Source organism: Malurus melanocephalus, unplaced genomic scaffold (assembly GCF_030028575.1).
Source record: "Malurus melanocephalus ecotype Western Australia unplaced genomic scaffold, MMel_1.1 scaffold_170, whole genome shotgun sequence".
Taxonomy (NCBI): Eukaryota; Metazoa; Chordata; class Aves; order Passeriformes; family Maluridae; genus Malurus; species Malurus melanocephalus.
Genome location: NW_026623402.1, coordinates 14,189 through 42,178, shown reverse-complemented (window position 1 = coordinate 42,178; position 27,990 = coordinate 14,189).

Below are 27,990 nucleotides of genomic sequence, written 5' to 3'. Positions count from 1 at the left end.
GGTTGATTAGTTATTTCCTTCTTTTTTCTGGAAAAGTGTTTTGCCCCAGATTCAACTTGTGCTCAGTTGGAACCCTGTACTCAGTCCCTCAGCTCTGGATTTTAGCCAAGGCAGACACTGCCCCTGCTGCCTCTCAGCTCACCCAGGCTCTCTGCTAAGCCTAAAATCTGTTTCTTGATGATTTTGGTGCAGCAGTGCTCTCACATGGCAGAGAATAGGTGTAATAATGGTAGGAGAGAAGCTTTTTTTGAATATGTTTAAACTTCTAATTTTTAAAAAAACCCCAAAATTAAATCAAACTTGTGAGCATTTGCATGATTTTTCCTGTTCTTTATTGAAAGAAAGGRAGGCTTATTGATTTATTTTTAAATTGCTTCTTGAAAATACCAGGTGCATAAATTTGGGGTTTATTGCTGGGGAAGTTATTTACTTTTAGTGGGGATGCACCAGTTTGACAGAGACTGAAATGAGGTACCACATGCAGTGGTCTGTGTTTTTAGATGTGGTTTCCTTGGAGAGAGTCAAATCTGGGGAAATCATGTTTAATTTTTTTTTTTCCATTTTAAATTTCTTTTCCAGAACTGATCTTTATCGTGTGTCCTTTGGGCCCTGTTAGCATGAGCACGTGAGGAAAACGTTCTTGTCAGTACAAAAGTCAAATGATGGAAGGTTTGACAGGATAGAATTCTGATCTCTGAGATGGCTAAACATCCATTTCATGCAGAATGCTATTAAAAAAATGCAGGAAGAACTAAGTTCCCCATAGCATAGTATTGATGTTGTTTTGTTTGGGTTTTTTTTAAAGGAAGGGGTTATGAGAGTAATTGAAGCAATTGCAAGTTGTGCCTGTTGCTCATCAGTGTTTTCCAATTTACATCCTAAGAAAAGTGCCAGTAATTTCCTGCCTAAGTAAGATGGAAAGTGTTGTTAGGAGCACAGCAATGGTTGTACCTGGTGATGTGCACGGTGCTTTATTCCTGCATGGCCACTGGCAGGTGTTATAAACCTTTAAAGAACAGCAGATGTGCAATAATCTTTATTGTGGTCCTAAATTTCCCCAGCTTATGACCKAGACATTATGGCTTGTTGGAAATTTCCATTTTTGCCTTTAATGACCTCTGATAAATATTCTTCCTAAGATTTTCTCCAAACAGGGTTTGAGCCTGCACAGTTTTGGGCATCTGAAATGTTTTTAATTGTGTCTTTTGATCACTCAGTTGAATGGGGCTTCTGCCTCCTTGGGGAACATATAAGTTTTCTATTTCTACAGTTTTTCCTACTTTTTTTTTTTTTCATTTATTTACAACTGTGGAAAAAAAATCTGCTGATTTTTTCTTATATTTACACAAAAAGCTATAGTAGAATAATTCAGAATTACAATCTGCATCTAAGTGTGTGTTTAATGGCACGTGATTTTTGATTATGTAAAAGCCCCTGAAAAATCTCACACGAGTGAGTTGCCAGTGGAATGTTTGTGGTGAGTTATAGCTGYTCCTAATGCCAAATATTGTCAGAGTAAACTGTGGGTTTGATTAAACAGCTCCATAATGATGCTATCAAGGCCTCAAGCATCTGAAATATGGAAAGAAAATGTGTGAAAGTACCAGCAAAGAGAAAAGTAAAACTGTGAGGGCCCGAGGAGATGTGCCAGAGTGTGGGTGTTTGTTATTCCATCTTCATTAATAAAACACTTCACGAGTGCAGCAACAAATGTGAGTCACTGGCATGAAGGAGAGGAGCTGGGGCTTGATAGAGAGGGAAATCTGGGATTCTCTGGTCCAAGAATCCCCAAATAACAGGAATGAATTGTGATGTTCTTTTATAACATGTGAGAGACCTTAAAATACCTGTTTTGATTTTTTTTTTTTTTTTTAGTAGATGGAGTACCAACTGTAACAATGCTGGGAAATTCATTACCTAAATTGGGCAACAGATCCACCACCCCCCAAATGAAGATTTAAACCCAACAACTGGTGATACAAAGGATTAACAGGGGGTTTTTCAATAAAGGGGTGTACAGCAGTGAAATGGGACTGAAAACCAGARTAAACCACTTAGAGAGGGAATGTGTCCCAGCAAGACAAGCTCACAGGGGATCCAGCTGCACCATGAGCAGGGATTTTACTCTGGTTTTTATAATCCATGTGACTCTGGATCAGTGTGAGGGAAGCTTTGAGGTGCAAACATCAGTGGAGATGAGGAAAACACAGGGGAAAATAACAGCCCCAGGGCCTCACAAGTCAACATTTCCTCTGTTACCTCCACTGACGTAAATATCTGAGATGCTGAAAATCCATTCTAGTATTTACAAGCCCTGTTTGGTCATTAAATRAATTAATTCCTGCAGAATACTGGGATGAATAGCAAATATTGAATTGAACTCCAGTTAGCATCATATACTGTGGCTGATCTTCCCCCTCAGCTCATTGGGAGAGTGCAGGTGTAAAAGTTAATTAAGGCTAACAAAAGTCAAATTATCTTTTTAAGCTTGCAAAACAAGCTTTTTTTTCTCTTTCAGTCAAACCATACTGTTTTCATATTTTTAGTACTGAATATAGGATTGGTGATTTTGAATTTTAAAAGTAGTATTTTATTTACCAGCAAAATTGTAATTATTTTTCCTAATTGGGGGAGAAGAGTCAATGTTTTGACAGAAGTCTTAGAGGGTACTGCACGAAAAAAGCCCAAAACACTTTCAGTTTTTTAATTAACAAATKTTGTCATTAATAAATTCCTGCTTTCTGCTGTTTCAAATCAAACTCCATGCAGAAATGAATTGTTTGGAGCACTGTATTTAAAGACACGAGGTCAGCTGACCCATCTGACTTCTGCATCTTTTAGATTTTTGTACTTACAAAATAATTATGGACAGAAAAGAACTCACCATGTGACAAAATGTAACTAATGGCAGGGTTTGAGTGAGATTGTTCTCCTTCCCCTCCTGCAGATCAGGGGCAGTGTTGTCACTGTGATTGCAGATGGACACGGGGCTTTGTCCTGAGAGGCTGCTCAGGGAGTGTCACCCAGGGCAGGTGACACCAACCCTCACAGCGCTGAAATCCCACAATTTCCCCAGGCAGGCACAGACAATTTCCAGCCATGATTTCACAGGAATTGCTCCGTGTGTTCTCTGCAGAACYTGGATCTGTTACAGGCCAAGGTCAAGGGTGAGTGGAGCCCAGCAGGATTGGTCACATCCCGCTGGAAATGGTGAAATTTCAATGCTGTGACTGCCTCAAGTGTGCCTTGATCACTGGCAATGAATATTTCAATATATTCTGAAGAGTAAAAGCCACATTTTTCTTTACCTGTCTCTGTGTGTGTGTGAAATCCTCCTTTTAGTGGGATTTTGGGGAATATCCACAGCAGCGGATCCTCACTTAGATGTGAAAGACACATTTGCAGCCTTCAGGTGTTCTGTCTCTAATACCTKAAAAATATTTTAAGACCACGCTGTGTGTCTGCTATTAATGTTAATTTCAGGAGTCTTTTTATCTCTTCTCCYGAGTCCTAAATATGTCTTTGTGAATTCCTTTAGCCCTGAACTGACATCTCTCTTCTTCTCRGTTAAAAGTTACATTAATTCAGCTGAAAGAACTGGGACAGAACCATTGTCACATGCACATTTCCTCCATTCTCTGATTCAAACTCAGGTGGAAGGCAGGAGTTTTTGGATATCCTCAATCCTAGCGTGTGGCCAGGGCCTTTTTACTGCTCTGTACAAATTGGACAGCTTTGATGTGCACAGGAAAAATATCTCAGCTCCAAAATGAATTTATTGCAGCCYTGTGTGCCTGGGTTTGGTGTGAGTGCAGCCAGTGCTTTTCTGTTTTACGGGAATGTGGTGCTAAATCTTACAAGGGTTCATTAAGTGTGCTAAAGGAGCTGCTGTGGCTCATACTGTGGCCATGGGTCATTGCAAAAAATAGCTGTGATTTTTGTGGTATTTGTGGTCATCTGGAGGAAAGTAGAGTGATTTGGAGAATAAAGCCTGTGTGTTCTCGTGTCCATGGAATCCTACAAACCCATGGGTGTCATCTCTGTGCACCTCTGAACCCTTTTGGCTCTCATTGTGGGTTACAAAAAGTACAGGATTCTTCTTGAAAAATCCATTAAATKACTATTTAGTCTCAGGTGTTTTCCCATCTCAGAACTCCACCACTCAAGCCATCCATGCCCTGGCAAACTGCATCTCTTCACTCAGGTTCATATGTGAGAAGTATTCTTTTTACAAAGGGCTGTCATTTCAACATTTGCTCTTTGCAAAGACTTAACAAGAGCCTAAGCTGCATCTATTCTTCTTCAGATTCACAGAACTGGTTGAAGTGGGCTGGTAATTTGTTTCCTCCTTCAGGTTCTGCCTTTCTAAACACTTCCCCTTTCCTGAGGGACCGTGTTTGGAAATGCTTTTGGAACAAAACAACAGAGATTAATAAACAGATTAATAAACAGATTAATAAAGTACAACCTAATTCATTAAGCAAAATAAGGCAGCTTTCCATGCTTGTATTTTTTTCCCTTTTAAAAGTTGGAATTCATCTTTTATTTTTGATTGGAAAGTTATAGGTGTCCTTGAGCCCAAGCTCCACCCCAGTCTGATGAGGGACAGCCCTCATGCTGCTGCTCTTAATTTGCTGGTCCCAGGGCTCTGGATTATCCAGGTCATGTGTTAATGCACAARGATTTGCTCTCTAGACCTGCAGGCATCAGGGTGAAGCTCTGCTTGCTAATCAGAACARAGCATCAGTATTTTCTGCACATTCTCATGGTATCTGTGCTTCATTAGCAGTTTCTGAGCCGGTGCATGGCTGATTTCCCAGTGAATCCCATTTCCCCGTGCTGCTGTGCCTAACCCACCCCACTGTGCAGCAGATGGYTCTTCTGCTCTGCAGCACCCAAGCCCAAAATGTGGCATTTGCCAGGATTATCCCAGGTGGCTCTGCAAAGCCCTGGAATTCATGAATTGTCTTTGCTCAGGAAGCTGGCCAGTGTCTGAGGAATGGGGTGAAATACCCCATTCCCACTGGGGTATGAACTGTGAGGCAAACCCCACTGCACAAGGACCCAACCAGCTGGGAGAACTGGGAGTGTACAGAGCTCATCTTCCTAAAAGAGCAGAATAAATGGAAACTGGGTAAAAAACTGATTGAACTGAATTTGGTTAAATTCCCATTTCTCCTTTGCAGAAGTGAGCTCTGTAGACACAGAAGGTTCTGCCACAGGCTCTGGGTTATCAGGGACTGCTTGGTCTGGCTGATACAGCTGCAAAAGTCTCGTCTGCAGCTACAACCCCACAGAACCAAACCCAAGGCATTTAAATGTTCAGCTGTGTTTGCAGAGGCCTGGATTTCACATGCTCTTTCAAAATAAAGACATCTCTACTCTGCCTTCTTCCCACTGTCAATGGTATAATTGAAAGTGAGGACTAGAAGTGGGCTTGTAGAGGTCCTGTTCYCATGTATGGATGTCCTTTCATCTGGTTTCACCCCCCACTATGATCTTCTTTTTTAATTAATTCCTGAATTATCTGAGGAATGGTACTTTTAAAAGGATGTGACTTAACTGAAGCTCTGGGAAAACACAGAATATTAACATCTTTTTTCCACTTCAGCAGTAACAGCATCTCCATGCCATCTTGCAGTATTTGTGGACAAAACCTTGTGAACTTCCTTTATTTTTCCAAGATTAGACGGGGGAAACTCAGATTCTTCATAAAAAAAAAAAAAAAAATTCACCAGTTCCATGCTGTTATTAGAGTGGTTTTTTTGGTCTTTGATTTTCTGTTTTTTTGGCCCAGCCCAGGTTTGGCTGTGCARTGCAGCCATGCAGAATGTGCTCTCCAAAATGAGCAGCTCTGAAATCCTCAGTAATTACAATAAAATCCTGTAATTTGCCCTTGACTTCTGATAGCAAGATCTGATTTCACCAGTTCCTGATTAGCTGTATGAGCAGGTTGGCATAATTTCTACAGGCAAATTTGCTGTCCCCCCGATGATAAATGGAGCTGCTCTCCCTTTACTTAACACGCTSTCCCTGGGGACTATTATGGTGTCAACAGCATTTTGAAAAATGGCTGCAGAAATAATGAGGACAGGGAAGTATGTTTGTGCCCCTTTCATTCATCCCCTTCTGTCCCTTTTTCCCWTACTCTGWAGCCCTCTCAGTCTGCTCCAAGCCACTTAAAGAAGGAAARTGCTGGAAGATTTATTTTCAGTGCTGTTTCTCATGCATGGTGTTGTTTAGAAATCCCAGTTCAAGGTCAGATTAATTGGGATGGAGGASGGGRGATTTTTGTCTCTTGATTTGTAAGAATTTACAGATGATTATTTTGCAGAACATTTATTTTCATGTGTTGGGTAACCTCTAAATGCTCAGTGCCATCAGTGCAGCCAATTGTTCTGCCTCACAATGAGGAAATCACAAATGTAACGAGAAGGAATAGAAGGAATAGAGAATGTAATAAGAAGGAATAGATTCTTTTCTTTTAGGCCAAACAAAGCATTCAAATGTAAGAACTTCTTTTCTGGATGTGATGGTCCCCTTTCCTAGCACAGACAGAAAGTGAGGTGATCATGTGTATCTTTTTAAAGAGTTTTTATTAGGGCACTTAGAATATTCTGTGTTTATTCAGAACTTTGAAGTTTTAGGATTGAGTCCAAGAGCCACATATATGTGCATGTATTTAACCTTCAGCTCAGACCCTTTTTTCTCCAAGATCTTCCATTTCAAGCCTTGGAGCTTGTGTTCTGTGTGTCCCCTATGATCCCAGGGAAGTGCCTTGCTGCTTTTAATGATGTGTGGGTGCTGTTTTCCCATCACATTTATGTTCCAATAAGTCAAGAGAGAGGCTTTGATGAGTYTGCCCTCCTCAGGCTCTGAGCCATTGCTGTCCCCAATGGAGTTGGGGATCATTGCAAGAATGCCCTGCTAACACCAGGATGGGGCTCTGTGGCTCTACAAGTCCCAAAAATGACACTCATTTACAATGGCTGAACCAGGCTTACAGCAGAACACTAAAGTGATTCAAAATTTACAACAAGAGTATTTAAAGAGCTCTGAGAATTTTATTTTGCGGTGTTTTCTACCTGAAGAGCTGAAAATCATTTACCTGAAATCAAAAGATTAAGGTTGATTGATTTTAAAAGGGGGTGGGAGCAGTATTGTAGCCGAGCAAGGCTTTAGGATGGGATATTGGAATGAAGACCTTGTTGCAAACATCCCTCCCGCCCCTGGGGTCGGAGTCCTGGGTGGGTGGATGGGGCAGGGGTGGGGAGGGCACACACAGGTGAATTTAGCCTTTACAACAATACTTTACGAAGTGTTTCTAAACTCAGCAGCTGCTCAGATGAGAGTGTTGGGGTTCATTCTTTGTTGGTGAGCACATGAAGATGGAGATGTGTGGGCTCTGCTGTGTGTGTCCACAGCATTGTCCCTTGGTGTTCTTTTCCATGCAGATGTGGCACAGGGCCTGGGAACGGGGCTGCAGGCAAATGTCAGCTCCACACACGTGGGATGAGCCTTTCCAGATGTTCCCTCCGTGCTCAGGAGTGGGGCTTACCTTGGGAATAACACAAGGGAATGGGAAACTCTAGAGCTGCAAAAAGTTCTTACAAATCAAGAGACAAAAATCTCCCCTCCTCCATCCCAATTAATCTGACCTTGAATTGGTGTTTCTAAACAACACCRGGCAGGAGAAAGATGGCTGAAAATAAATCTTCCAGCACTTTCCTTCTTTAAGTGGCTTGSAGCAGACTGAGAGGGCTGCAGARTAAGGGAAAAAGGGACAGAAGGGGATGAATGRAAGGGTCACAAACATTCWGCCCTGTGGTGGTCACAGCTCTAGTTCTGCAAGTGGCTGGCCACTCTGTGGTTAGCCTGAGAGACACAGCAACCAGCAGAGACTTTATTTGGTGTTGTTTTTTAAATTAATAAACAAATTGAATTAAAATAAGTGCAGATCCTCATGTTTTAAAGACACAGACAAATATTGTCATACCACTGACCCCAAGGAAGGATCTTCATTTTTCCCTTTTCAAGACATATCTTTATTTCCCAGTGTCAAACATAACCTTTGTATAAATGTACAAACCGAGGACCTTGTAAGGCTGGTGACTTTCACGATGCAAATTTCAGAGCAAACTGAACCAGTGAACAAAATTGACAATGCAAAAAGGCAAAGTTCAAGAGAAGGAAACAGTCAAAGCTTTTCTGAAGGTAAAACTTTGTGTTATTGTGGTCCAGCCATGTGCATTGTTTGTTTTCTTTGGTTTCTTTTCTCCTTTTAGAATAAATTGACATAGGAAAGAAAGTGATTTGTCTAGAAAAAATCCAGTATTTTAGAARGGCAAGTAACTCTTAGGACCCTGTGTTTTGCTTTTTGGAAAGCCATAATTTACAATCCATTGCAATATTAAAATAGGCAGGTCTTTATTAGGTTAAAGTGGTGAAAGGAAAGAGTTTGCTCTTGAGTWGGGGCATTTCTGATTACAGAGGACATTTTTTTTAATATGAGGAGGGAAAATGCAGGGAAAGGACAAACCCAGCTTGCAGAATTTGAGCAGTTTTCAGTGAAGAAAAAGATGCCTTTAATTTCCATCCACTGGCAACCTTATTATTGTAATAAGGGCATGCCAAGGGTCTTTATCCAATGCACCTTCATCTTTTGTCTTCAGTCATCACTGAAGGCTGATGGTGAAATTACGCYCTCCTTTAACAAAGGCTTCCTTCTCTGAAGATACTTGAACATGCTGAAAAGACTGTTGAAATGCTGGATACCATGGAGAATTAATTATGGTGTGTAGGATGGGATGTGATGGTGCTGCTGAGGCTCTGTCCTGAGCAGTTTCATTGATAATCTCAGCTTTTTCCTGTTTTATCAGTCAGTTTGTGGCCTTAGCTATATCTTGTGAACACTTCAGAGTGATGAAGTTATCTGGGTTTTGGGGCTTGGCACAACTGGAGTTTGATTCTTGAATGAAACAAGGCATTAATGGACTCCGAGTGTTATCAGGATATACAAATRCTCATTTAAAGGATTTTTAGAACATGCTTATTCATATTTTTATTCACTTGCTTTGCYCTGAGAGCTGAGTTTGGAATCTCTCCTGTAGCATCTCTGGGCCTCTCTCCCAGTGTTTGACTGGTTACATCTGGGTTTCCAAACCCCAATAACCCATTCCTGGTTACATTTGGGTTCTTTCTTTCTCTCCAGAAGTTCCTGTGTGTTCCAGGCTGTGTCTGCACCTTTTGTTGCTGCACCCCAGGGTCCATTCCTGTCCTCATTCCCAAACTCTGCCTTTTGGGAGCTGCAGGGAGCCCGAGCTGCTCCCAGGGCTGAACCATCCCCTGTTGTTGTGTCCCTGCTGAGTCCTCAGTGCTGCAGTCCCTGACATCCCCATGGCCTCTGCTGGCCCTGCTCTGCTGTGCTGATTTCTGTCTCACACTGGGAGTCCCCAGACTGGGCACAGGTGTGGTTTCACATGTGCTGAACACAGGATAAGGATCATTTCTTTCACTCTCAATCTTATGGCACCTTCCTAACAACCATTAAAACACTGCAGTTTACTTTGTTTGCCAGTCTTGGACAGCCAAGCACAGTGACAGTTTCCAGAATCATAGCAGACTTTTTTAAAACTTTTTTTTTGTTGCTTTTTTTTTTTTTTTTTTTTTTTTTTTTTTTTTTTGAGACAGTTTCTAGTCCCAGCAGCTGTTGGAACACTCGAGATGTGGACCCAAGAGCTCAGGGAACAAAGTCAACAGAAAGAGATCTTTAATCTCACCTGGATGACTTTCCATGTTTGTGCAGCCCTTGWGGAATTGTAGAGATGAGAGATCCTTTTCAGGCTCTGGATAAATCCTCTCCTGTGAGCTCTGGGGTTTGTGCCTGGCTGTCAGAGCCTGGTGAGCACCTGGAAGCACCTTTGGGTGGTGTGGGTGGATGGTCCCCCTTAGAGCCAAGAACAAAGCAACCCCTCAGACCCTCCTTCACCTCCCTCTCAGTTCCCTGTGCATTTTGGGCAGAGCTCCCTATCACACCGTGCACCTTAGCGCTGCCCTTATTTCTAGGCTGGGATGTTCAAACAAGCTGGAGTAGGAAGGTAAATAATACCTCGGTGCCCCAAGGGCTTTTTCAGCGAGTCACCAACACAAMATAGAAGTGATTGTTTCTGGGAAGTCGTTGTGCATGTATGTGGAGTTTTCCCTTATTCAGTGCCTGGGGAATCGGGTGTGGGTGAGGCTCTGAAAGCTGATTTTGTGTCTTTCAAAGAGGGAAAGACATTTGCCATTTTGTGGCAAAGAGAATGCTTCAGCAATGTGTTTATATGAATTTTAAGCCCTTTGGTGTATTTTTTTTCAGTAAAAGAGCAAAGTGAATTAAGGGAGGCCATCCTTGGACAGAGACGGAAAAAGCTGATGTGGTCAAAGATGATGTCCTGCATTTGGTTATTTTTGGTGAAATTGTGTTAAATGAACACCTTCAGGCTCAGAAAGATGCACTGATACCCCTCCCGATATACAGAGCTGTTGTRCTTTTAACAAACTTCAAATTTATATCATTGTTTTTGGGAAGTGCCAAGTTGCCAGACTGCAAATACAGAAATATTCCAAGCCAGTTGAATTCTGCATGAACAACGCCAAAACTCCCTTTWCTTACAAACATGAGAGCTCTTAGCTAACTTCACTTTTAATTTTTTTTCCCACTGCACTACTTGTAATTTCTCTCTGTAGTTTACCTACAGAACATGCAAATAATGCCAGGGGTTGTGCCATTGTGTCTGGTGTTGGTGTTGTGGATCAAAGCAATGAAGGACAAACCCTGAATGGCAGAATTCAGCTCCTCCATTATTTGCAAACTGCTGCCAAGGAGTGCTYGTAGCTGGGAGCATTCTCTGCTCTCCCCCTGCTGAGAAGCAGCTTGACAAAAACAAACAGAGATCTGGAAACAGAATGTGGTACTCCTGACATCATCTCAGCAGTTTTTAGTCTTCATCTTTTGTGCTTTTTCTGGGAAGTCTCTCTGCCCCGCTGCCRGGGTGGGCTGGAGGTGGTGACCCTGATCTCTCCCAGGAACTCTCCAGGCACCATCCCCATCACAAAACACCCGGCTGTCCTTGGAGAGCCACGCTGGACAGTTCCATCAGTGCTGTCTTTACTCTGAAGTACCTTATTGAGGGCTCAAACCCCGCTGCTGTGCTCATCCCGAGGAGTTTTCTGAGCAGGCAGCAGGCTGGGAGCAGCTCCTCCATCATCTGGACACACCAAAGCTCCATCATTTGGACACACCAAAGCTCCATCATTTGGACACACCAAAGCTCCATCAACTGGACACACCAAAGCTCCATCACCTGGACACACCAAAGCTCCATCACCTGGACACACCAAAGCTCCATCACCTGGACACACCAAAGCTCTCAGTCCCACACAGGACAGGGCTGAGAGGGAACAGATCTGAGCCACTGCTTTGAGATCGCAGGGTTGACAAAATATTGCACCTTCCCGCAATTAAACCTGGAGGRATTAATTATAGTGGGGAGAAACCAACCCACTTCTGAGAGTCAGGAATGCATTTTAACAGTGGAAAGGGCTGTTAATCAGCACAGCACCGGTATTTGGGAAGCCGTGTGTGGTGCTGTTTGCTCCCTGGGTAAACAATAACGCCCCGTGTTTATCTCAGCCCATCACTCCCTTGTTCTCACTGTSTCTCTCTCTTTTCCCACAGCGTGGTATTTTTGTGTTTCAAAACAAAGGCTCTCACTTCTTTCAGYGTGAGCATTTAAAGTATGCCAAATGCAGATGTGTCTGCTAAATATCCCATTTCTCTCAGGTCAGAATGGCAATGTGTTGTTTTCAAAGGAGCATTTTAAATGCATTTTCATGTCAGGAGAAAGAAGGTGGCTAATTTTGATGGAGTTAGTTGTACTTGGACCCTGTTCTGCACCATTCTACCTTCCCCAGATCTTACTGTCCTCTGGGAGTCACAATACTGTTATTCTCTNAAAAAAAAGTAAGATAAGTTTTCCTTTATTTTGTTTCTTTCCCTGCAGCTTGTGATTTATGAAAGCAAAAGGATTTGGCCATGGCTGTCTCCCCAAAATTCCAATTTTTCAGCTTTCTGAACTTCCAGCATTCTGAAGATGAACAAATAGTGTTTGCTCAAGTTCTCTTTACTCTGCCTGTCCTTCTAAGTCTGAATGTGGAATATAAATCCATGATAAAATTCAAGTCCTTGGATTTAAATTTAAGGTCGTTGGGGAATTCAAATACTTTGGCAGGGATCTTTCTTTTCAGATGCTGGTCATGTGCACTGTGAATTCCTTCTCCTTTCCAAGTGGAGTTTATTGTGTGGTGGTTGGAATTACTGATCAAGAGATTTCCTCTTGTTTTTAATATAAATAGAGAGTAAAYTTCCACTGAAGGGACCCCAAAATCTTTCAATCCATTAGGACCCACCAGAAGGATCTTTATGGGAAGACAAAACAAGTACAAAGAATCTTTAGCAAGAAGCTAAAGCAGATGAAAAACCCCCAAACCAACAAATTGGAAAATAAGATGGCAGCAATAGCTGTCTGCTAAAAATGAGAAATTGGTAATGCTGAATCCAAGTTCAATTTTAGTTTCCAGGGCAGGATTAATAAAGTTCTGTGGCCAAATGGGRTTTCCAACTCTGTGCAGTGAAGCTCTCAGCAAACTGGCAACAYTTTACCCAGCAAATGCAGTAACTGCCCACCTTTCTGGACAAGGCAGTACCCAGCTGYACACCTTCCATCTGCACATGGATCAGCCTGGCCTTCCTTGAAAAGATCTTTTTTCCCTTTTTTCCCTCTTTGTTGAAAGTTCCAAGCAGGGGRACTGTTAGCAAGATGAATATCTAGAAAAGTATATTTAATAATGTGCAATATAAGGAAATATTTAATTGGCACTGCTTTTTAAAATGCCTGGCGGTMTCCAGACATTAATTTGGCAAATGCCTAAAGCCTGAATAATATTTCTGCAAGCACTTTAAAAGCCCAGGGAACACAATGGGAAGATCTGGACCATTAAAATAGTTAACTCAATGTTTTAGTATTTGAACAGCAGCAGAGCTAAGGCAGGACCAAAATTCTGGGATRGTTTCAAAGTATCTCTGTCTCATTTCCCTTTACGGCCTCGTGCAGATGCTAATCCATCATGCTATTTTGTAGGACCTCAAAAAGTTTAAAGGTTGTTTAGCTGGTGGAAGCGCTCGGGGTGATTACTCCTAGTTTGCTTATTCTGCAGTTTTTTTTATAAAACAGTWCCGTTTTATGCCCAGTAAGCTCTATTACTCCTCATTTGTTTGTAATGCTTGGCGTCACACGCAGGTGCCAGGTACCGGGGTTATTTTTCATCCCTGAAAAGTGCTTAGCGCTGTTCCTCGCGCTGATGGATCACACTCAGCCCCGCTCCTCCCGCTCTGGGGCTGCCACTGCCACCTGTCACAGCCACCAGGGCCACCCAAAGGATCCCCAGCCCCATCCTGCCCCTGGCAGCCCAGGCAAGAGCCCTCTCATTGCTGGATGGGCCTTGGGTGCATTTCACATCTTATTTTTACATAGGTGTCCTTCATAATTCAAATGACCAAAATATTTTGTAAAAGGATTTACATGAGCATTATCTATGATTTATGATTTAAAGCATATTTATTGAACCAAAGAATAAATTTTATAAGTTTTAGCTTATTAAATATAATTATTTTAKTAGATCATCTATTAACAARCTCCAGATAAWGTAATTCACCACGGAGGTGCTGCTKCTTTRAGCACASGAAATCAAGCAGTGCTGRTCAGTGATGACAGTCACTAAACTGAGATTCTGACTATTGATTGCCACATCTTTGTCTCTTGCTGAGCTTGTTTGGGTTGAGAAAGGGTTGATTTTCCTCCCAACCTGCCTCAAACAGTGCAAGTTGAACCCCAAAACTGTAGCTGTGTGTGAGAATGAATCGATAACTGGGATAGAAACACACACTCCTGCTCTGGGGTCGGGGCCAGGGCCTGGGCAAGTTGTGAATATCAGGCAGTAGGATTTATTTATTTGTTTATTTATTTATTTATTTATTTATTTATTTATTTATTTATAACTTCAGGGAGCAGTTGGAGGCGTTCTTCAGCATTCCTGAGGAAGGCACTCCAGGTGCAGCGTGGCCTCCTCGTGCAAAGGCACCTGTTGTTAAATCTCCAACACTGAATCCATTAGACCTCATTAGGAGGGTGGAAAGCTTTGAAGAAAATCAGGCTCAATTATCTCTGTATTTTCAGATGCTGGAAGAGGTAATCTTTAAACCTCATTGCTTCATTAAAGCTGTTGCTGTGATGGTACAAAGCTTTCTGCTCTCGTTCCCTTGCAGTGGTGGAGCAGTTTAAGGGKTGATGACAGGTTAAAACAGAGCAGGGTCAGAACCTGAGTTATTTCTCCACAGAATAATGGAGATTTGGCATTYACTCGTCATCTCTCAGCTCATCCCAGTGGTGCCACTTTCCCTAAAGCTGCAGAGCAAAGCCTTGCTGAGGTGGTTTTTGTCCCTGCAGTGGCTGGGCACAACGTCTCATGGGGCAGCCTTGCAGGGGACTGGGCTCTCTGGTGGGGATTTTGGGGAGCAGGGGGGAAGCTGAGCAGGGAGATRCCAGGCTGATCACGGGTACTGCTCACCTGAAGCCCAGGGAAATGGCACAGAGTGGCAGCTGGCATTCTSTAGGGAAGGAGCAGCTGAAAACCTGACCTGCAAACCTCTGGAGTGGAGTAGATGAGAAGGGAGAGGGTTTGCTTGAAGCTGAACAAAACAGTGACTTTGTGCAGCAAAGCCTGCCTTTAACAGGTAGATCAGACTCAGCCCAGCCCTCCCAGAGGACTGGCAGCAATGTCCCTGAATTCTGAGGGTGCCCTTGTGTGTTAGAGTGCGTGTTTCCCCGCACRCCGTTTGCATTAGCATTTTAAATGTTAGTCTCCATAAAAAGCCCGATACGGTACATTTTTAGCTTACAAAGGAGGCTCTGAGTTAGGGCAATGTTCACCTGGAGGGTCATATATTTCATGCTTCATTGCTTCCTGCTGGTGATTTCGGAGGTAATCTCGGAGAGAAGGTGCCAGTTGCTGTGCCATGATTGCTGCTTGGGGAAGTGTGCTGCTAAAATGTCTGTCTGGCAGTCAGATTAGCCACAGATTTATGTGCATTTGCTCTGGGAAAGATCTGGCCTTCTAAATCCTGATTTCTAATTGGAAATAAGCAGGATTTTATACTCTACTCCCCCCATCTTTTTTTTTTTTTTTTTTTTTTTTTTTTCCCTATGAAGCAAGAAGAACAAGCTCAGATATGTGCTGATATTCCCTGGGATCCTTTCGGTACTTGGGAATGCTCTTTTATAATTTAGGTGTGTATTGGTCATCTCCTGCAGGTCCACACATTCCTTCTCCCATGATTGTTTTATTTCTCAAGAATCCTTGAAAAAAATATTCCTTTTTCTAATTCTCTGCTGTGTTTCTTCTTCAATATCTTCAATGTCTTCAATATCTTCAATATCTCAGTTAATCAGGTGGAGATGCTATGTTATTGAAGTGAGAAACTTCTTTCCATCTCCATGTAACTGCATCTCTTCTCCCTGGAGGTAGATTTACCATATTTACCTGTGGCCTGGTCTCCTTTCAGCCAACACTGCAATATTGAGAAACAGTGGTTTTCTCTGAAAATGGAAACATTTTGTCTCTCTTATTTATTGTTACCCATTGGTGAAACTCTCCTGAAGAATTGCTGATTCCAGGATAGTTTTTTATTTTTAATAAATCTCTTTCCTCTTGTAAAACACAGGTCTGGGTCAGAATTTCCCATCCTTTCACATGATATATTTTACCTTAATTTTTGCAGCTTTCCCTCAGGACACACTGTAATCCTACATCTTCTGYTGGGAAGGACATTTCCCAAACCAGTGATGAAAACATTGTGCATTCAACTACAGGAGTTATCATAAATACAGTCACAGGTATTTTTAAAAAAGAAGACAAATGACAAATGATTTTTTAAAAAAAGGAAAGCCTATGCTTCATATACTTTTGAATAAATACATAAAAAATCCTGCTGGAATAAGTGAAAGGATCCATGTTAGAACTATTAGATGCAAAGAATAAACAAAACCAGGAGAAGACCAGAGAAAAGCAGAGAGGGCAGAAGGAACAGGTGCTGAAACAGTGATGGTTTATTATTATTGTTGTTAATGTTTTCTTAAATCATTTAATTATGCATTAAATTATCTTTTTTTTTTGGCTTTTCATTGTCTTGAAGCCCTTTAGCCAATAAAATCTGGGTCACAGAGTCTGGCATCTGTCTCAGAACCAAATCAGMAAAGAATACTTTTGAATGATAAGTATTTTCTCCGGAACCCAGCGCAGACAGATGTCCTTGTCCCCGGTGTCACCCTGGCCTGTCAGCCCTGCTGTGATCCAGCCCCGGAGAGCTCTGCAGGGACAGGCTGTCTCTGCCACGAGGAGAGAGCCCCTTCTCCCAAAAAATGAGGAGAGAGGTGCTGTCAGCTGCTCTGAGCTCTGCAGAGGGAGTCACAGCAAAGGGATGGGATGTGGGGATACCCAGAGAGGAGTGCGAGGGTAAAATGTGTCGAGAGGTGAAGGGGAAAGACAAAGATCACTGGAGCTGCCACACACTGCAGCCTGTCAGAGCTCTGGAGGGAAATGTTCAATATTCCAGAGACGTGTCGATGGCAGAACTTGATGGGGCTCATCGGGAAATGTTTTGTGACACTTTTCCTGATAAAAGCCTTTCTCAAACCACACACCACAAAACGCTGGGCTGCAAAGGGACCTGAGCTTCTTCCAAGCTCTTTGCAGACTTTGATGGAGATGACATTGCAGACAAGGAAAAAAAAATAAAGAGACTTCTGACATGCAGAGGCTTTTGGTCTTTGAGTGTTGTAGCTACTGGATGACCTTGTGAAAAAAGAAAAGTGTTCAAAACAAGATCTGTAGGTGGATGCTCTGCTTGATATTTGCAAGGCTGTGGGTAAAGCAGTTACAGGACTAGAAGTGCATTTGGCATTTTCCTACTTATAGGGTTTGAAACTGAAGCAAAAAGATGTACTTAGAAATTTCTGTAAAGTCATTTTAACAAAAAAATAACATTCTGCAGAATTTTAAACCATAAACAATAAAGAACTTGCCACAGTGGCACTCCCAACTCAGAATGCTTTAAAGTAAACTTTAGAAGTTGTGAAAGCATTCACTTTAGTCTATGTGTTTTAAAACYGGCACATTTCCCCCCAAGAGTTGTTTTAATTGTGCTATTTTGAAATTTCCATTCAATTTAGWTACACGTTTAAAAATAAAAGTGAAATATAAGTCAGAAGCATATCAAAACTCTTTACCAAAGCATCACGATTGACTTAAACTGACAAGTTCAGCGCGCTGAAATTTCTGACATTTTACTGAAACTCAGCAGGCAGACACATTGATACCTTTAACATTTTCCTGGGCTAAAATGGAAAAAGGAGAAAACCCCAGCCCATTTTGTGCTCAGCCTCCAACAGAACAGACTCTGCAATCAATCACACATGCACAGGCTCCARCTCTTGCATCCCCTGCTGAATGGCATTTCCAAACCTTGCTCTTCTATTTTTGCTTTTGTTGGTTCTGATGGAAGTGAGACATTTGGAAGCAATCYGCAGAGTTAGAAATGGGAGACACTGAGATTTCCACACCCAATCCCAACATTTAAACTGAATCTCTGGCTCTCTGTTTCAATGCTTTACAGTTTTTTCCAGTTTGCTGCAGCTAGAAATTTATTTAACTCCTTATTTTCTGAGTTCAAAGAGACAGGTGTAAAAGTTCTGTCAAATCTCTTTTTCTGGGGGTTCTGTGGTGACAGAACTGATCCATCCAATTTAGAAAAGAAATTCAGGTGGTTAAGCACATCAGCTGCGTGTTTCTGTATGATGGATTTGTGTGTGGAATATTCTACTGCAAATATTTTTGACCAATATAAGGAACATGTAAGGTACAGTCACCACTGTGTTGGTATTAATTTTATTTTGGTTTAAAACCATAAAAACCAATTGTTCTAACTTTTGGACCTAAAACTTTGAGGTGTTAGTACCTGGACTGTTGGAAGTCTGTGGGAAATTAAAGCAGAGCTTTGCTGATTTCCACTGAGTTAAGATTGTTTTCTGCATCCCAGTCTCAGCAAAGTGATTCTGCTTTATTCACCYTTGGCCTGCCAAACTGAGACATCATGGGTTTGTAGGATGCTTTGGGTTCAACTTAAATGTCAGGAATTCTGTCCTGTTTGTGAGGCCAAATCACTATAATTATAAATAAAGTAGTTTTCAGAGCACCTCTAATACTCTTTTTGCTTTTCATAATATCCCACTTTGATTCTTTCTATGATATTTTTCTGCCCCAATTGCATTAAAAAATTCTACTTCAAATGAAAGGTTAAAATACCCATTTAGCATTTCTCAGACAAGAGAATTTTTAACAAATCCAGTATTTTTATCCTGCCACACGATCTCTGGCCAGGAAATCAGGAGCAGTTCCTATTCTTACAGATCCTTTTCAGCAGGGAGGGATGCAGAARCAAACCCCCAAAAAGCTGCTGCTGCTGTTGAATATGCTGATGGTGGCTCTGCCAGGAGCTGGGATGCCCTGGAGAGCTCTGATCTCTGCTGTGGATTAGAGCTGTCTCCCCAGCGAGCAGCATGAACCAAATACATAACTTTAGGAGCTCTCCCGGCCTCACTGCTACGCTCAGATGACAAAAAGTAAAAAAAGAATTAATCAGGGCCGAATGCAGCCGAGTGCTCTGCGTTGTGTCTTCATTAGGCTGCTCCTGCTTTCCTCTTTTGGAAGGTTCTTTTATTTACAGATTKCAAAGCCAGATGACAAGGAGAGCTGGTAATGCACTTCAGCCACTGCAGCRCTGAGATTCAAAGGCAAGGACACAGGAGGAGAAAGATTATCATCTTATTAGCAAAGGAGGATGAAGATTATCAGGCTGCAATGATCCATTATTTATAGGAATGCTGTCCTTTCCTGYGTGTTACTGAGGCGTTTAACGTATTTGTGCTCGAGATTAACGCTGATGTTATTTTATTCAATGCCTGTTTTCAGTCTGTGCTGTGCAGGTTGGCATTCAGGAAAYTCAGCCAGAGRAGAAAAACAATAGTATTAATTAGGRACGCCAGTCATGGGTGTTATGAAATTCAAAATTGCCAAGTTTCCAGTGCAGTTTGGTGGTAATTATAATAGAGTGTGGAGACAAGCTGTTCTGTTCCCTCTGAAGAAATGCAGAGTTTGTTGGATCAAAGTGCCAATGCAAATCCTGGGGAATGCAATGCTGTTTCTAGACTCGGCTGGACCTTTTTTATCTTGTTTTTGTTTTTAAAGGATGTGTTGCCACAGCTAATTCATCACCAGCAGCACTCGCTGCTTCTTTGGGGCTGTTTATCACAGGATCTCAGGCTGCTCCATAAATTATCCTCAATTTGCAGATGAGAATTTTGGCACAATGAAAGAGAATGAATTTAATTGGGCTTATCTGAGTCATCAGCAGAGCTGGACATTGGAGTTGGGTTCCACCTGAGTGTTTCTTTATTTCTCCAGAGAGTTAGAAACCTAAAGCTGCACCCTGCTGAGCTTCTGTTTTTGGATCTGCTCTGCAGAATCCTGCAAGGAATTTTCTGTAAAATCCATGCAAACCACGGCAGTGTTCAGAACAGCTGTATTGGCTAGACAAGGACTTATTTTTCCAATGGAAAATCTATTCTCTTCCACCAAAAAACCAAACCAAAGTAAGTTCAGAAGCTCAAGGAAGGAAAGCTGGTGCGCTGAGACTGTTGCAACCTTGGCTGAAAGTACTTGGTTATTTGCAAGGTCGGGTTTTGAGCCTGAAATGTGAAAAAAGGGCGTTTTTATGGGCAGCAAGTTAATTTAAAATTTATTGTCATTATTTTTAATGAAGAAAAGTCTTCACAAAGTTATGCAAATGATAAGCGGTCTAAGGACTTCTCTTGCAAAAGGAAAACATYGGGCTCAATCCATGTTTGCATTTGAGTAACGCATTAAAAATCAATTAAATCCATTTGAATAATTGAGGTAAATTGGTAGTAGTGAACTGGGTTGTCCTGACTGAGGATGTAATTAACTTCAAACTAAGTAATTGYAAATTAATTAGAAACAATGTATGCTCTCCATCTTGTAAACATTTTAGTTAAGGATTGTTTGGAGTCGAAATAACAAGGTTAGATTAGAATCAAGAATTGAATTCAGGGAACATTTAAGGAAATAACCAAGGGAATGATGCTATTATAGAGGAAGATTCTTGGGTTACGTTTTCCCCATTAGGGAAATGGAAAGAATAAAATTTCTTGAGTTTGCATGGCTTTGATACAGTCCTTGATTCATATTTAACTAAAGTTCTAAAGTAACTTCTCATCTGAAGGATTTATTTCCAATAYTGTTGATGGAAAAACCTCCTCAAACCTCAGTTTTTGCTACAGATTTGTATTTCCATCACTGCTGTGAAGTTTGTGATATTTTACCAGTACCAGGTTGTTCAGAAATAATTGGGCCCTTAAATATCAAAAGAGACATAAATAACTTAAATTGCTTGAGGAATTTTTATTTTTAAATTCCTTTCGTGTATATTTCTCTGTCAAATTTCAAATCATTAAAATGCTCTGCTTTAAAATATTGAACAATGTTTTAATAAAAATTTCCAAGWCCTCATGCAGTTAACAGGAGAATTTTCTTACAGGCAGGCAAAGTAAAGACAGCATGTCCTTAGAGCTTCCATCTTTCTTTTTTTTTTAGAGCTTAATAAACCTACTTAAAGGTAAGTTAAAAGTGCTGATATCTATCACTAAAATGGAACTGAGGGACTTAAGGTTTGGAAAAATATTCCATGACTGTCAGTTTTAATATAAAATTTCTGWAATTTTAACTCTTCTGATACAGGGAAAAAGGTTCCTAAGCATTTATTTTGCCTCAGCTTATGGAAARGACTGCAGTGCCACTTAGCTGACATGTTTATTGCTGAAGTGTTTATTTTAGTATTAATGCTAAAAAGCCAATACAAATTGAGTCTTTTCAGAGCTGTAGCATTTTGTGATTCAGAGCGAGTGATGTGATGAGTAATGGTAATTCTGCTGATTGCACAGAATTGGGTATGAAATCCTCCAATCAATGAATGCATTACTGAAATAYTTAAAGAGAAACTGCCAGGTTCCCAGGCCCTGGTTGGTTTTAGAGTTYGGTGGCTTTATTTTTAATATTTTATTTTTAGATCAGGGGAAATGATTTAGTGCRTGAATGGAAATACTCTGAGTGTTCTTCAGAGTGAAATGGTGGGAGGGAGAGAGATGATGGAACCCTGCACAGGCAGCATCGTGCTGCTGAAACAGGGAACAGCTTCAGACAGGAGGAGGAAAACAATGGAAGGGGCTGTGCAGAGAGGCAGAAATCTGCTTACCTGGTGCAGGTAAATGGCTGAGCTCAGGTGTGACACAGGAGCACCAGGACACAGCGCTTCAGGGAGGGCAGTGCAAACACCAGGGGTTGTGTTGGGCTGCTTTGAACCCTGAGGTTCTCATTAGACTTCCATCTCCCCTGGGTTTGGGAAGTCCCTTTATATGCTGCTTAAGAACTTTGCAAAATCAAAATTGCCAAACAAGTCCTGAAAATGATGAGACGCAGTTTTGGTTTTGATCAGCTCAAGTTTTATTGTAGTGAGACAGTTTTATGCATCTCTAAAAGTATCACAGCCTGAGCCTGATGTTCCAGCACTAAAAGGAACTCGAGGGGGATATGGGGTGAAGACCAAAAAAAGCCTCAACCATTTTTCAGGAGAATATTTGGCTGCACAGGAATAAAAGATGGAGCTCATTGCAAAATATCTTCAGGTATGTCCAGGGCATTATTCATTCCAGCCTCAGCGACCAAACCGTGGCCAGTCAATTCACAACAGAAATAACTCTGATCATCACAGATCTAAACTGTGGGTGCTGCATGGGGTTGGGCAGGCAGAGAGAAAGGGAAATGTGGGTGGAAAAAATGCTGCTGAGCAGTGGTGACAGCTGGGTGCCCTAATGGAGCAGCAGGACAATGGGGGAGCAACTCTGAGCGCTGCAAACTGCAGACAAGTGGCACTGCTGAAAACACAGCTGTCCTAATCCCAGCCAGGCCTGTTCTCCAAGCCAAATAATAAATAAAGCAGACAATGCTGAGGGCAGAGCAGACAGATAAACATAAACACGGGAATTGAACTTGAATACCGAGCGGTTTTTGTTTGTTTTGCGCTATCACAAAACAGCAAATGCGATGGCTTTGGAAGTGTGGTGGAGATTTTCGAGGCTCCACAACAGTTCCATCTGTCCTGAGATTTATGATTAATTACATCTGCTGGGAGAAAGAAATATGGACATTTTTTCTTTCCAACTGTTTGGGTTTTTTTTTAGTAAACTCAGTTGATAAAAATGCATGTAGATTCCTACAACAACAACAACAACAACAAATTCCCGTTGGTAATTGTGAAATAAGTGGATTTTCCAGCAGGCTGTATAATCCTCTACTTGTGGAAATATGATGTAAGTAATCACATAGCACTGATGTTAATGAAGATGAGCTCTTGGCATTTGCTGAACAGGATGGCTAAAATGTCTTTTTTCTGGCTAATCTCTGGAGCAGTGTGAACAAAGTAATCAGATTGAGATGAAAAAGTTKAAGTGGATCATTGATATGACAGAAAAGGTTCTGAGAACACTTCAAAAGATGGAGGAGAAGGATATATCTTCTATTTTGGTTTTTAATCTTAGTGAATTCTATTGTGCTTGTCTGAAAAGTGGCACATTATTTTTCACAAGGATTCCCCAGCGAAACCAAAGGTGTGTGCTAATGCACTAAAATCAAATAAAGTAGCCAGTTATTTTTGCTTCATATAAACTGGAAATTTTAAATTTAGTTAAAAAAAAAAGTGATGAAAGTATTCTCTTAATCAGAGACTACAGATTTCAGTGTTTTAAAAGAGTATTTTTGCCAGRAGCAAAACATCATAATGGTTCTTATTAATTAGTTTAATACTTACTTTGAAGAAATACAGGAAGGTGACACAAGCTGTTTATACAGCTATTATAAAAGTACAAAGTGAAATTTAAGACTCAAAGTATAACATTTATTTTAGAAATGCACAAACCCAAGAAACAGATTTTCACTGTTAACAGGATCACAAGATAAAGAACACACATTTGAAAAGGAGTGCCTTTTTAATTTACTGTGGCTTGGATCATGACAGAAACAAATGTCTGCTAATGTTGCTTCTGCCCGTGTTTATTTTATTCAGTAGGAGGGATGAATGGATCTCTCCTGAACCCTCCCTGAAGATTACCTGATGCAACAATTCTCTGAGTGAGTTAAATCACAGCCTTTGGGAATCAGTGACTGCCTTCAGTGGGCTCTGGGTCAGACCCTGACGTGACCCTGGCAATATTTTGACTTTTCCATGACTGAACTTGTGCTGGAATGCTGCCATAAAAGTGATGCCATTTGAACAGAGAGATAAATTTTAAAAGGCTCYAGGAGGAGTTGACTCATCCCCTGAACTGGTGGGAATCCCTGGAAGGAGCAGGGCTGGTTTCTGCCAGGCTTCCCTGACTTCCTGACACACATTAAGGGCTGCTGATTTGCAGAGRTGAAAGAGATGGGTGAAAAATTCTGGATTTTGCATTTTCACTGAGGCTGTACTTTCTCATTTTGGAGTCAAATTGTGTTTTGAAATCAGTTTCAAACATCATGTAGAATATTTACCTAAAAGTTTTACAGATTATCTAAGAACAACTTTAAAAATATTTTCTTTGTGGTCATAATACTTAGTTACCACATGTTAAAAAAAAAAAATAACCAAACAAAAAATCCAAACTTTTTCCTTTTCTGYCAGCTGCTTCCCAACTTGCCACTCTGTCCCAGTGGTGTAACATCTCTTTCCAACGCAAGTAAATTGTTTTAGTCCTATGCTTTGCCCTCATCTACAAATGTTCCTTTATTCCTTAGGTGAATACAGGAAACCAAGACCATTTCACCCATTCCTCYCCAACCCTCTGCCAGGTTTCACCTTCCTCTCTGCAGTTGTCTCCTGGTGCCAAAGCTTTGGAGAGCAGCAGTATCCTTAAGGATTAAGGATTGGCCTTTGACAATAATTGTCATTTTGTTTTAGATGAGGCTTTCAGGTGCTAATCTCAGGCTGTCAGAGAGCAGTGCAGGGAATAAATTCAGCAATCTGCCCTTCCCTGGRGAAATGCTGTGCCTGCAGCTCTCTKGCAGTGCAAGATGGGATTTTGCTCCAGTGCTGTTTATACTYAKCCTTKCCTGAAAACAAAGTTCCTTCCAGGGCAATCCGTAGTGGAAGGATGCTGCTGCTTCCTCCCCACGTGATTCATTTCAGGGCTGTGTTTGTGCAACTGGTTACTATTTCAGGAGTTTGTGTGRTGAAGGAAACACAAATGGCTCCTACATATTTCAATTCTTTTCCTCAGCCTCCTGCTACAAATTTAGTTCATGTCCTTGTTTCTGCRCAAATTTAATGTTGATGTGGACAGCAAAAAGTAAATTAATTATGTTTTCTTSGTTGTTGTGGACTATAGCATTGCAGTTTTTTGGTCTTCTACAGAATCCCCTTATAATCAGTTATTCTGTTGGAAAATGCCAGTGGGATCTGCCATTTGGTAGTGGTTTACAGTGCAGATGTTTTTTAATGTTGATTTTAGTTTCTTTCTCTCTTATGGTACAACCAGGCATTTGAAGCTAATTATCTYACTTTGATTTCTTATTGTATTTCTAATACCACTGCAAGGAGATCATGTCTGTTCTGGCAGAAAAAGGGGGCAGAAGCTTCCCCAGCAAAATTAAAACTTAAATTCAGACAACAGGCTATAGATATTRTCAGAGTGGGAGTAGTTTAGCCTTTGAACAGCTTCATTACAGATGCAATATGCTCTCTGTTATTTGACATTTAAATGCAGATGCCTCCTGCACRGGATGTGCCAGAGCTCTGCTGTTCTTTGTCCTGCACCAGGCTCAGTTTGTGGTTTCCAGTCAGTGCAGCTCTGACTTCAATTTCRTGAATCAAACCTTGACCCATATGCCAAGAACTTTCACATCACCAGAGAATCAAAATTAAATTATGCAAATTTTTTTTTGTTTTGTAAATATAAGTTGCACTGATCCCTGCCTCTCATCCATTCATAGGCAGGACTGGTGATTTTTGTGCACATTGCTTCTTAGCACAGCCAGTGGAATGTTCCTGTCTGACTTTTAGCAGGTTATTTACAYTCAATAAATACACTCTWCAGCAATACCCAGAATTCTTTATAGAGTAAATGTTACAGAATCAGGAACACCTTCCTCTACATGAGGCCTTTTTAATATGGTGTAAATTTTCATAAAGCTTTTAGGAGCACTAATTTGAAATGAGTATTCATGTAAAGCAATAAGCCCTGTTTATGTTACCTTTTTTAAATTAGACTTCCCTTGTAGCAGGAGTTTACAGAAAGCTTACACTTTATTTCCTTCAGTCTGTTTCCCAGGAATATAAATGTTCACAGACAAGGGTACCTTTGCATTATGGACTCACTCTATAGTGTCCTTTAGAGCTTTCACCTTCCTGTGCTGCAGTTTYTCTACCTGCAGAGGACTGTAGTGATATTTGATATTCCACAGGTTACCCCATCCCTTACAATTTATCTGTTTTCCTCCCTTGTCTGCTGAAGTCAAACTCCATGATCCCAGCAGTATTCCAGCTAAGGCTGCCCTCAACCTTCACAGCTGCTGCTTGTTTTTATTTCTGCTTGTAGCACGTCCAGCAGAGCAAATYCTCTGGCTGGCTCATCCCCTGCTCAGGATTCAGCGAGTGCCTTTGGAGTTTTGTGACTCTGGTGCATTTTCCTTAATGAAATCCAAAAAWGGTCCATGAGCAGATGGGGGTCAATGACACCCCTACCAATGTTTCTCTCTCCTGCAGCTCCTCAGCCCCAGGGGCTGCTGGAATTCAGTTCCCTGCTCATTTTAGGTCCAGGTGTGTCACCCCTCTGGAGAAAGTCYTCCCCCAGGAGAGGTTTCTCTGGATGGGAGAGACTTGTGAGCAAACAGGCATTCTGTGATAGAAACGTGCCTCTGTGATGGGGATGGCTCCAGCACCACTGACACAGGGCTTTCCTTCAGATACTGGAACAAAACACTGACTTAACCCCATTTCCAGGGAATTAAACATGAGAAGGGATTGTGTGCTGGCAGATCTGCGGGTGTGTGCACCTGTGCCCATGGCACCTGTGGTGTGAGACACACAGCATCTTAGAGGGACTGAGGAAAACCTGAATCAGCATCTCAGGAAGAGCTCTTAAGAAATTTGTGAAGCACCTGATGTTTTTGAAATATTYTGTGCAGTCTACACCTTAGGAAATACATGTTGTACTCCTCTTGATGCCTGATCTGGGTTTACCTAAACCAGAGTTTGGCCAGAACTGAAAGAATCCAAAGCAGTTCTGTTCATTGAGGCCCTTCAGGGCCATCCAGGGCAGTCCCAGCCCAGCAGGGGCTGCACCCACAATGGACAATGGCTCACGGCTTTTTCACCCTTTCTCACTTTTGTCCATTTGCACATCGGGATTTGCTGAATCCTCCAATTGCAGCTGCAGCCAATGCAGTCATTCACTCCAASTTGGCTCCCCCAATTCTCTGTTGTTTCCATCTCTTGGGGCCTGGCCCAGGGAGGTGTCCTTGAGTTTGGGGCTGCAGAGGAATTGTTTTGTGTAAAAATGGGAGAGCAGGAGCTCAGCACTGTCTGTGGAGTCTGGAGTTAAACACTGGAGAATCACAGGGGTACAGAGACAGGGAATAGAGAAACTGAAATCCTGAGGGATCACTCTAGCAGCAATAGAGGAGATGGGGCACTTTAAGCACTACTTTGCATAAGTAAGACCAAATTAAATACATGCTACACTAAAATGAAACTTAACAGATTTAGGGTCTCTGCCATGATCTCTCCCATTTGTAAAGCCCCAGTCACACCATTGCATGAGCAGCCAGGGTTTGTAACGTAGTGTGGAGCAGATCCTGAGATCCTCCAGCCACTGGAAACACATTGTGGTGATGTGTGGACAGCAGCTCCTCCTCCCTGCCCAGTTCCTGTGCYGTGGGGAGTGTCAGAGAGATGGGAATGGTGACTGGGAATTCCATCAAACCCTCAAAGAGCAGAGGCAGTAGGAAAGGGAAGTCTCCCTGTGTAAGTATGAGGCAGAAAATGTGATTGAATTGGAGCATTTCTACCCAGAAGGATTTTGTTTGCCTTCCCCTGAGGTCATTAATTAGCAGGGTTCATTGCCCCTTGAACTCGCTGCTGCTCACACCTTCAGGAGCAGGAGAGCACAAAAGCACAGCAGCTGTAAAGGATGGTGAGCACAGCAAAGTGCTTCCCTGTGCTGAAAATTCCMTGTATTCCTGGGATGTGTGTGCAGCTGCTGAGGGCATTCCTGCAGGGCCAGCCAGGTGTGCTCAGCATCCCTCACACCTGGGGCATCCTGGCACCTGCTCCCTCTCTTGGCTCYCCTCCACACCAGGAAAAGCAGATCAAAGGCAGCTCAGGAGACATTCACTCACCAGCGCTTCCTCTTTCAGTGTGAATCCTCTGCAATAATTTTTCCTTGAGAGCCACCAACCTAACCCTGCCCCCGACTTGTCATATYTTTCATTTTCACCCCACTGATCCCCCTTTAACTCTACATCCCATTGAGATAATATTTGCCATAGGAAGGGAGCTGTAATTCAGCTTTCTGTAACTGTGATTAATGCTGAGCAGATTGTAAGCATATTGTTTTCATTAGGAAGCAGCTACTGAGTGTTCCCATTGAACTTGCTGATTGCTGCAGTTGTTGCCATATGATAGAAAGTCTATTAGTCTCTCTTAATTCAGCCATATGATGGAAAATGTTT